The 9238-nt window shown below is 35.3% G+C and overlaps 1 long non-coding RNA gene across 1 annotated transcript; it reads right to left on the reverse strand.

Annotated features, from left to right (window-relative positions):
• Positions 1 to 2181: 2181 nt before the first annotated feature.
• On the reverse strand, positions 2182 to 8290 carry LOC131277925 (uncharacterized). The gene is made up of 2 exons (XR_009184984.2): positions 7751 to 8290; positions 2182 to 3615 (listed from the first exon to the last, which is right to left on the reverse strand). It is a non-coding gene; the product is annotated as an uncharacterized lncRNA (long non-coding RNA).
• Between the last annotated feature and the right edge of the window lie 948 nt (positions 8291 to 9238).

The raw sequence follows: 9238 nt of genomic DNA on the forward strand, positions 1-9238 counted from the left end.
AGTGCTTTGAGGCTGTCTGCTTCCTGCCTTATAGAAGATTTCCTATTTAGTTTTTTGCTCATTATGGTCTCCTTTCTTGATGTAGGATGAGGGACTTACTCTAGCATTGGTTTTAGGTCTTGAGCTGCCTCTTTCCCCTGTTCCTAAACCCAGACCAGTCAGGTTTATGGTTTCAGCCCTGCCTTCTGCTTTGTGTTTCTGCTGTCTCTGACCCATGGAAATGCTCATCTGTTTTGTACACAAGTGTATCTTAACTTTTTCTTTATACATTTTATTTATCATTACTACAAGAATGAACATATAAGGGAAACCAAGGAGTGAACTTCTAAAACCATTAGACAAGAATTTTTCTCTTACCTCTTCTTAATCTGTATCTAGTTTTAAACCCCAGACCTGACTATCTCTGTACCTCTAACCCAGCTCACCCCACCTGTGCTCTACCTATTGATTAACAAAAGACAGGGTGACACTTTATGCCTTCCATAGCAACCATCCAAAACTTTTTGTTATTCTCAACCTGATCATCTTCCTATCAAATGTCCCCAGATGTTCAATCCTTGGTTTCTCCCATTTGAAAACCTGACCTTGCTTTTTTGACTGAATGCCCCAAATGATGATAAATAAATTGTAGAAAGAAAAAGTTAAAAAGACAGCTCTGGCTTTCACAACATACTTTTCCCTAAAGAATTTAGCTCAGACTGGTCCTTCTGGTGCTTCTCTCCCTAGACTTCTTTGGTGGATGTCCTATCCTAATTCTGCTGCTTAGCACCCAAAATCTGTCCCTGATACTTGTCTGGTACCTTGATGACACCTGAACCTAGCGTCACCTGATTAAATAGAGGACTCCAGTAAAACTTGAACTTCAGATAAACAATGAAAACTTTTTTACCATACATATATCCCAGCTATTGCATGAAAAATGCTTCTAAAAATAATTTGATGTTTATCTGAAATTCAAATTTAACTGGATGTCTTGTATTTTCATTTGGTAAATCTGGCAAGCCTATAGGCTGTCCCTTTGGTGGTCATTCAAGGGTTTTACTTTTCATTCTTTGAAGTATCTCAATTTTCCCACCACCTTCAATTCTCATCTTTATTATACTATCTAAACCATTATCACCTCATGCCTAAATAATCCAATCTCTTTCCTTTTAATTCTTTATCGGTAACTTAGATAAATCTAAAAATATTGCTTCTTTGCTTAAGAATTTATATTAACATCTTAGTATAGAAAATGATTTTCACCCAGATTTCCTTAGGTTGGAGTTGAGGGAACTCAATAAAGATGATAAAATGTCAGAGTCTTGGTCGGTGACCCGAGGTATCGGGAATGAAAGACAAAGAAAGATTGGGTTCAGGGGATCTGAGAGCATTGATTTCTCAAGCTCATCAGACAACTTTATTGAGTCGAGGGGGTAGTATATATACCCCTAACATACGTGACATTCAGCACAAAATCAAGTTACCTATTACCCTTACCTCATTCTATATTAACTAGTGATTGATGAACACCAACAAACTTTACTGGAACTATTATTATAAAAATCAGTAACTATACTCATAAATCTTGTTACTCAGGTCATTCTGTTCTATATGTTATTGTTCTGCTTGCAGGTGTGTTTTCCCAGCCAAGATTGTGATCCGCACCAATAATCACAAGGGACAGTTTGACTCAGTGGTCAAGGAAGTAACTTGCTTCCATGGAAACAACATGCCTTTGTTTCCCACATTTCCCCCTTTTTGTTTTAGTCAGGGTGACTGTGCCTGTCTTAGGTTGCGCCCCCCCCCCCCGGGGGTCTTACCTGTCATTGACTAACAGCCAAGCTCACTGACTTCGGGGTACTATTGTAGTGTTTTAGCAAGTGCTAAGTTATTAGCCTGCCCCATTGTGTCCAAACGGTGCAATCTCTGGCAAACACCTTTACCCAGGCAAGCGACAACCATGAGCAACAGGATTAATACACATATCCCTATTCCTAAGGCAGATAAGAAATGCTGAGACTTCCACCAATCAACAGGATTAAACTTATTTAAATGTGAAATCAAATCATTAAAGATGTCCTTATCATTATCTACGTATATCTGATTATGAGACATTTCTAAAATCTTTTTCTGCAATTCCTCAATTTCTAATGACATATTTCCTTTGTGTCCTAACAAATGATTTCTGATCTTATTCCATTGAAACATAGAAATGTTATAATCCAAAGGAGTAATACAAAAATTACTTTCATTCCAATCACATTTCAATCCTCTTAACAAATTCAAATTATAAACTTGATCTCCTAAGTGTAAAACAGCAGATTCCAAATCACCAACTCTGTTATTAAGTCCTTCATCAATGTGCTCCTGACTATGCCATAAGTCACTTGCATTCTTGTGCCAATCATGCATATATTGCTGTGTCTGCACTGTCTCATGCAATGTAACAGCAGCAGTGGCAGCAGCAGTGATGACACCAATGAGGCCAAGAATGCCAGCTGTGAGAAGTCCCAAAAATCTCTTAGATCATTTCAACAGTCCTTTAGCCAGGTGGAAAAGAAGATGACATTCAGGAGATGACTGCCACATCCGATTCATTTTCACCGGGATCCACACTCCTCGTCTTCGGCGAGCCATGGTGATAATATTTCCATTCTGTAAAATATTCTCAGACAAGCAAGTATACAAAGTGCCATCCTTATAGAACAAAGCATTTTGTTCTATTATGGTAGCCATCCCTACCACAAACACATATGGATCTCTGACACATGATTGAAAATGATGAATTTGATCTAAATGTAAATATTGTCGATCCATACTTTTATTACCTTTCCATTCAGAAGTAGATGCCACTCTTAAGAAGACTTTCCATATTTTTTTTTGATCATGGACTTCAGTGCTATTGCACCATGGAAAAGGAACCCATTTCCCTATATTTTTCCACTCACTATTATTTTGGTAAAAATTATTTTCTCATCCAAATCAAGGGATTCATGAAAGGGATACTGCATATTACTAATTTGTTGTCCCATGCTATTTATACCATACCAAATAAATCTGCCCTTATATTTGTTGGGATTCCCCATAGGGGCACTTTCCAAACTATTCCATAGGAATCATTAAAAATGACAGATCCTCTTCCCATATGGCATTCATACCATCTTTGCATATCACCAGCATTCCTCTTAGGACAACTATAACTTGGATACTTATATTCTTGGTATTGATAGGATGGGAATAAAGTTGCCAAAGATTTTGTATTATTATGGCTAAAATTGATCATAGTTCTATTTTTCACAGCCATACATGGTGGGCGATTGCCAATGCAAAGAGATCGGAAATCAAATGGAAAAAGGAGATTATAAATCCTTTGTCCTTCTTCCGTGGCTTAAGTGGTAGTCTATTACCCATGGGTCCAGGAAATATATGAGTTTTATTCAAATAAACAGGAAAAGAAGGATCTTTCCAGGTTAACACTCGAAGTAATGGGGGATTAGGGATATAAGCGCAATATGTGTAATTACCATTGCCGGTTTCACTCACTATCAGTAAGATCCATATGTGTAGAAGACTCTACTTCTTCAGTCCTAGGTTTAATCCTTTTTGCCAGAAACCAGATTTCTTCTCCATTTTCTGAAATGATAAGAGCATAACCTCCCCCCAATACTTTAACCCTGCCTTTTTTTCCATTCATTACTTAAAACATCTTGCCAAAATACTGGTTGATTCTCAGATTCTGCAATTTCTGTGGATTTTTGAGAATGTCCAAAATGACATTCAGCCAGTGTCATAGAATCATAAACGTTAAGAAAATTTAAGGTAAATAAAGCTTTAGCTAATTGATCTTTAGGTGATATCATACCATCATCTCCTCATTTTTGTTTTAAAAGCATAGTCTTGAGAGTATGATGGCATCTTTCAACAATAGCTTGACATGTAGGATTATGGGGAATGCCGGTAACATGTTCAATAGCATATTTCCCACAAAAGGAAGCAAAGGATTTACTAATGTAAGAGGGTCCATTATCAGTTTTAATTTTTAGAGGGCATCCCATCACAGCAAAAGCAGACCAGAGATGTGAGCGAACATGATGAAACCATTCCCCACTTTGAACAGTAGCCCACATGAAATGAGAATAAGTGTCAATACAAACATGAACATATTGTAGTTTACCAAAGGATGGAATGTGAGTAACATCCATCTGCCATAAATGATTAGGAGTCAGGCCTCTGGGATTAGTTCCAGCCTGAAAAGGCACTGCTGTTAGTGGTCCACAGGTAGGACAAGTACGAATAATTTCCTGCGCTTGTAGTCTTGTTAACTTTTGATATTTATTTCGCAGGCCTTTAGCATTAATGTGAGTTAAAGCATGGTAATCACGAGCACTTTGTAAACACCCCACTAATAAATCAGCTCAGGCATTACTTGCCGTCATAGGACCAGGCAAAGAGGTATGAGAACGTATATGTGTAATGTAAATAGGATGCTGTTTTGTTGTTTTTTTTTTACTATTACTATCAGTAAATACTGTACAAGATAGTTGGGCTATGCACATAGCCCTGAAAAGCACTGCAAAAGTTTATTGTTGGGTTTTTTACAGATAGAGGAATGTAGCTGGCTTGATTTGTCTAAGAAGACACTAAAGAAAGTCTTAGCAAATTTTAAAACTAAGTGATAGCAACACAGCTGGACATTAACTTTTTGCAACTAGCAGTGTTTGGGATTGCTGCATACTACAGTGTTGTTACTTTAATCTATGACAAGAGGTTGTTTCTGTGACACACACTCTTACAATAATTAAAACCATAGTTAACCACATTGTACTTTTCTTTTTAATATTATGCTGAAATATTGGTAACTTTATACACTTTTAAGCATTTATAGAAACCTTTTACTCATATAACTTTAATTAACAGAGGGTTAAAGGAAAGAAAAAACTTGTTAATTTTATAACACTTTAAAACACCTTTTATTCAACTTATAATTTTTCTTTCAAGGTAAAAGAACATATCTTTTATAATTAGTTTGGAATAAAAGGCTACTTCAGGATTTGATTTTGAGAAAGCAGTTTTGAACATTATGTTCCTATAAAAGAGATAAAACTTTTCCTTCTTGGAACACCGAGGAAATGATGAGGTTAAAGCACAAGAAGCTATTTTGATAAAACAGACTTTCTTCGTATACTGATTATTGAGGATAAAAACTTTTACCAAAAGAGATTAATGATTTGAGAGGCTTTGAGAGAGAACAAAATTTTAACTTTGCATTAGTATATTACTTGATATTAAAGCTTTTAAAATTTTATAGATAGACCCATCAAATTTTATTTAACTTTAATTATAAAAATTTCTTTTCTATGAACCTTCTGCACTTTTAGTATTCACTCAGGTTTTGTACCATATTTTACTCTTTCTTAATAACCAATCATTTTATCTTAGGACAAAATCATTTCCTGTTTCCTTAATAATAAAAACACATTTCATATAGCCCACATACGAAGTTATCAAGCAAACTTCTTATGACATAATACCATCAACACTTAACAAGCTTGTTAAAATAATAAACTTTTCTTTACTTTAAATACTTAGTAGCATGCAATATCAGAAACAGTTTCCTAGAAGCAAGTTGCCAAAGGAGGCTGGCTGCAGCCAAGCTTTTCTGTTATAAAATTACCTTTTATTATTATTATTAATTCAGGTTTGTTTAATAATGACCTTTTAGAATTAGCCACTTAAACACTTTAATTTAAACAATGCTTCATAAGACTTTTTATAATTATTTATAACCATATAGACTATAATTATATCATTATAAGACAAATGTTACTTTCACAGAACACATTTTTTTTTTTTTTTTTTTTTTTTTTACTTAAAGTTACCACAATACTTTCTATTCCAAGAGTTTATGAAAATTAGCCATCCTACTTTAGGGCAAAACACACTTTTTTGCAAAAACTTATTAAATTTCAGTTAGCATTTTCACAAACTTTTAACCTCTTTAATATTCATTTAAGTTTTACATCCTTCATATTATCCTGTGAAGAAAAATAAGCTATTCATTTCAATCTAGGCAAGAACAACTTTTTATAAAAAGACTTACAATAATTTTGTTAATCAAGACTTACAATTTTTATCATTGTAGAGATCTTATTAACATTTAAACTTATGTATTAATATAAGCGCTTATTTAATTTTTGGCCATTTGAATAGAGCTCTTTTATAAATTTTTATTAATTTATATTACCATCAAGAGGTATCAAAATATACACTGAAATTGAATGAAAAAACAGAACAATCACAGCACAGTAAAAGAAACATACAGTTTACAATTAACTCATAATTCTTACTTTCTTGGTATAGCTGCTTTTAAGCTCTCCATTATATCACATTTTAAATAGCACTTCTTAAGATTTCTTCTGGAATCCATGTTGCCTGTAACATGCAAGCTTGTGCTTGGAAACATTTATATTAGTTATCAGCAATCAGTTAAGATAACTTGAGCAGCATAAATGTAGTTAAAACTCTAATTTAGCAGTTTAGACAGACCGTTAACACACATTTTTGGATTATTACTCTGTAAGACTATACTGAGACTTGAAGTTCAGGAGTAAACTCTTGATTTAAACTTGAAAATTCCTTTTTAAACCTTGATAAAAATTATGTACTAATTTTATTATCTTGGTTAAATAAGCCCAATTAGAATTAGCATGGAAATAAAACAGAACACCAATGTTGCCATGTTTTTCTCTTTTTTCAGTGTCTTAACTCTATTAACCCCCACCAGCCCACAGCTGCATTGGCATGTAGACAGCAGGGGGGTTGCTGAGTTGCTGCCAGAATAGTTTCCTTATCTTAGTTAACACTTTAACAGAGAGTTTTCTTACAAGCCTGATTTCACTAACAAGGACATTATTTAGTATCTTTGCCCGTTTTAAATCTTTCAATAGTTTAAAAGTTTTTGGCTCAGGATGAAACTTGACACCGCCCTTGTGGGTGTTGAGCATCAGGAGGAATTTGTTGAATAGTTACAGGAAAAGCTGCTACAGCTTGCATAGCCAGAGGCTCACCTTGACTAGATCCCAGTAAAAGACATCTCATTAATGGAGTAACAGGCACAAGATTTGGCTTAGAGCTGCTATGAACATAAGGCAGGTCCATAGAGAAAAGTCCACTAGGTACTTTTCCAGGTTCTGGAGGTGCAGAAGGAACCTCATGAGTCAAATTAGGATATATGTTTGCCTTAGAAATATTTAGTTCCGACATGGATTTAGTTAAGAACGGACATTTGTGTCTTTAACTTCAAATAACTCCTCTTCTTCCTGATCCTCCTCCAAGTTCCTGTCTTTACCTGTATCATTCATAGCCATTTCCTCCCTTGAGAAAAGAACAATCTCTTCTTCGTCAGACTGCAAAGGATCTAATGCTGCAGCAATATGCTGTCCTAAGGCCCAAACTGATACAGGTATATTCTCTCCTTTCTGATATGCTCTCCACAATGCTTTCATTACTTTCCTCCACTGCTTAACATTCATCAAATTCTTTCCTTGTGGTTGAAACCAATAACAATGCTTTTGAACCAAAGCAAACAATTCTAACAAATCTGCAGTCTTAACTGTGACGCGTACACTGTGCAACAGTGTTTTCAAAACCTGTGAATATTTTTCCAAGCATCCTGGTTGATTACCTATATCCTGATGCTAGTGGAAAGCAAAACTTAATAATATGAAGCAGCAATCTACCCGGGTTAATTAATTTTGATGCTCCTTACCTTAAAAAAGGCTTTTCAGCTTTCCGTGTTCCCGATCCAGAGGTGGAAGATCCTACGCTGCTGTGTCTTGATGAATCCTCTGCCTCGGGCCCCACGTCTGGGTGCCACCTGTCAGAGTCTTGGTCGGTGACTCGAGATAATGGGAATGAAAGACAAAGAAAGATTGGATTCAGGGGATCTGAGAGCATTGATTTCTCAAGCTCATCATACAACTTTATTGAGTCGAGGGGGTAGTATATATACCCCTAACATACGTGACATTCAGCACAAAATCAAGTTACCTATTACCCTTACCTCATTCTATATTAACTAGTGATTGATGAACACCAACAAACTTTACTGGAACTATTATTATAAAAATCAGTAACTATACTCATAAATCTTGTTACTCAGGTTGTTCTGTTCTATATGTTATTGTTCTGCCTGCAGGTGTGTTTTCCCAGCCAAGATTGTGATCCGCACCAATAATCACAAGGGACAGTTTGACTCAGTGGTCAAGGAAGTAACTTGCTTCCATGGAAACAACATGCCTTTGTTTCCCACAATAAAACACTTGAAGCCTAAAATCCCATGTTGTTTACTAATAAAGTTGATACTGGAGTATATGGTGTATAGTTGTGAACTACTTAACACCAAGCCGCTGACACTCAGAGAAACTCATCCACCCAGTCCCAGGTGATGCTTCACTGGGGCAGGCCTCATTCACAGCATGGCAGAGAGCTGGGCAGAACACATGTTCTCTGTGCACAATCTAGTGCCAAAGAGGAAAATCAAACTGAGCTGAGCACACTCAGTTTATCCTTTTCAAATGTACCAGTTTAAAAAGTTCCCCCTTTTCATCCCACAGAATAGAAGATAAAATATTGTTTGAATGAGGATCCCTCCATGTGCAAGGAAATTCCATGATCTCCTCCACATAAATAATTCTGGAGGATCACATTGGACCACCACCAGGCTACTTTCATTTTTCCTAAAAATTTAAAAGCAAACATACGTTTGCCTTTGGTGAGAACTAAAACTAAGGGAATTTCTTTGCTTTGAGCTAGAATTATATAAATTTGCATAAAACATGATTTTCTTCTTTTTTATATTGATCAGAAATTTTTTATTTTTGCTTGTTTATAGCATTTTAGGATTTGCTGGGCTAGATTATATGCCAAGTAATCACAGCTTTTGACTTGCACACTTGAGTCATGACATACTTCTTGAATGAGAGTAGATAAAGTGACTTTTAGCAATGAAAAATGTGTGTCTCTATGCTTACATCTGACTCTGTATAACTTAATTGTTATAAAGTCGTGTTTTAGTTTTTATTCTGGGTATATGATTGCATAATATTATGAACTCAATAGCACGAATCAGTATTGGAGTATTACTTAATAAAGGTAAATGGTTTAATATTGTATTTTCAATACATGACCCATGGGAGAAAATGGCACAAAGCATTTTTATTAAATAAATAAATTAAAGCTAGAAACTGCTCTCCCA

The sequence above is a fragment of the Dasypus novemcinctus genome, chromosome 1 (genome assembly GCF_030445035.2).
Source record: "Dasypus novemcinctus isolate mDasNov1 chromosome 1, mDasNov1.1.hap2, whole genome shotgun sequence".
Classification (NCBI taxonomy): Eukaryota; Metazoa; Chordata; class Mammalia; order Cingulata; family Dasypodidae; genus Dasypus; species Dasypus novemcinctus.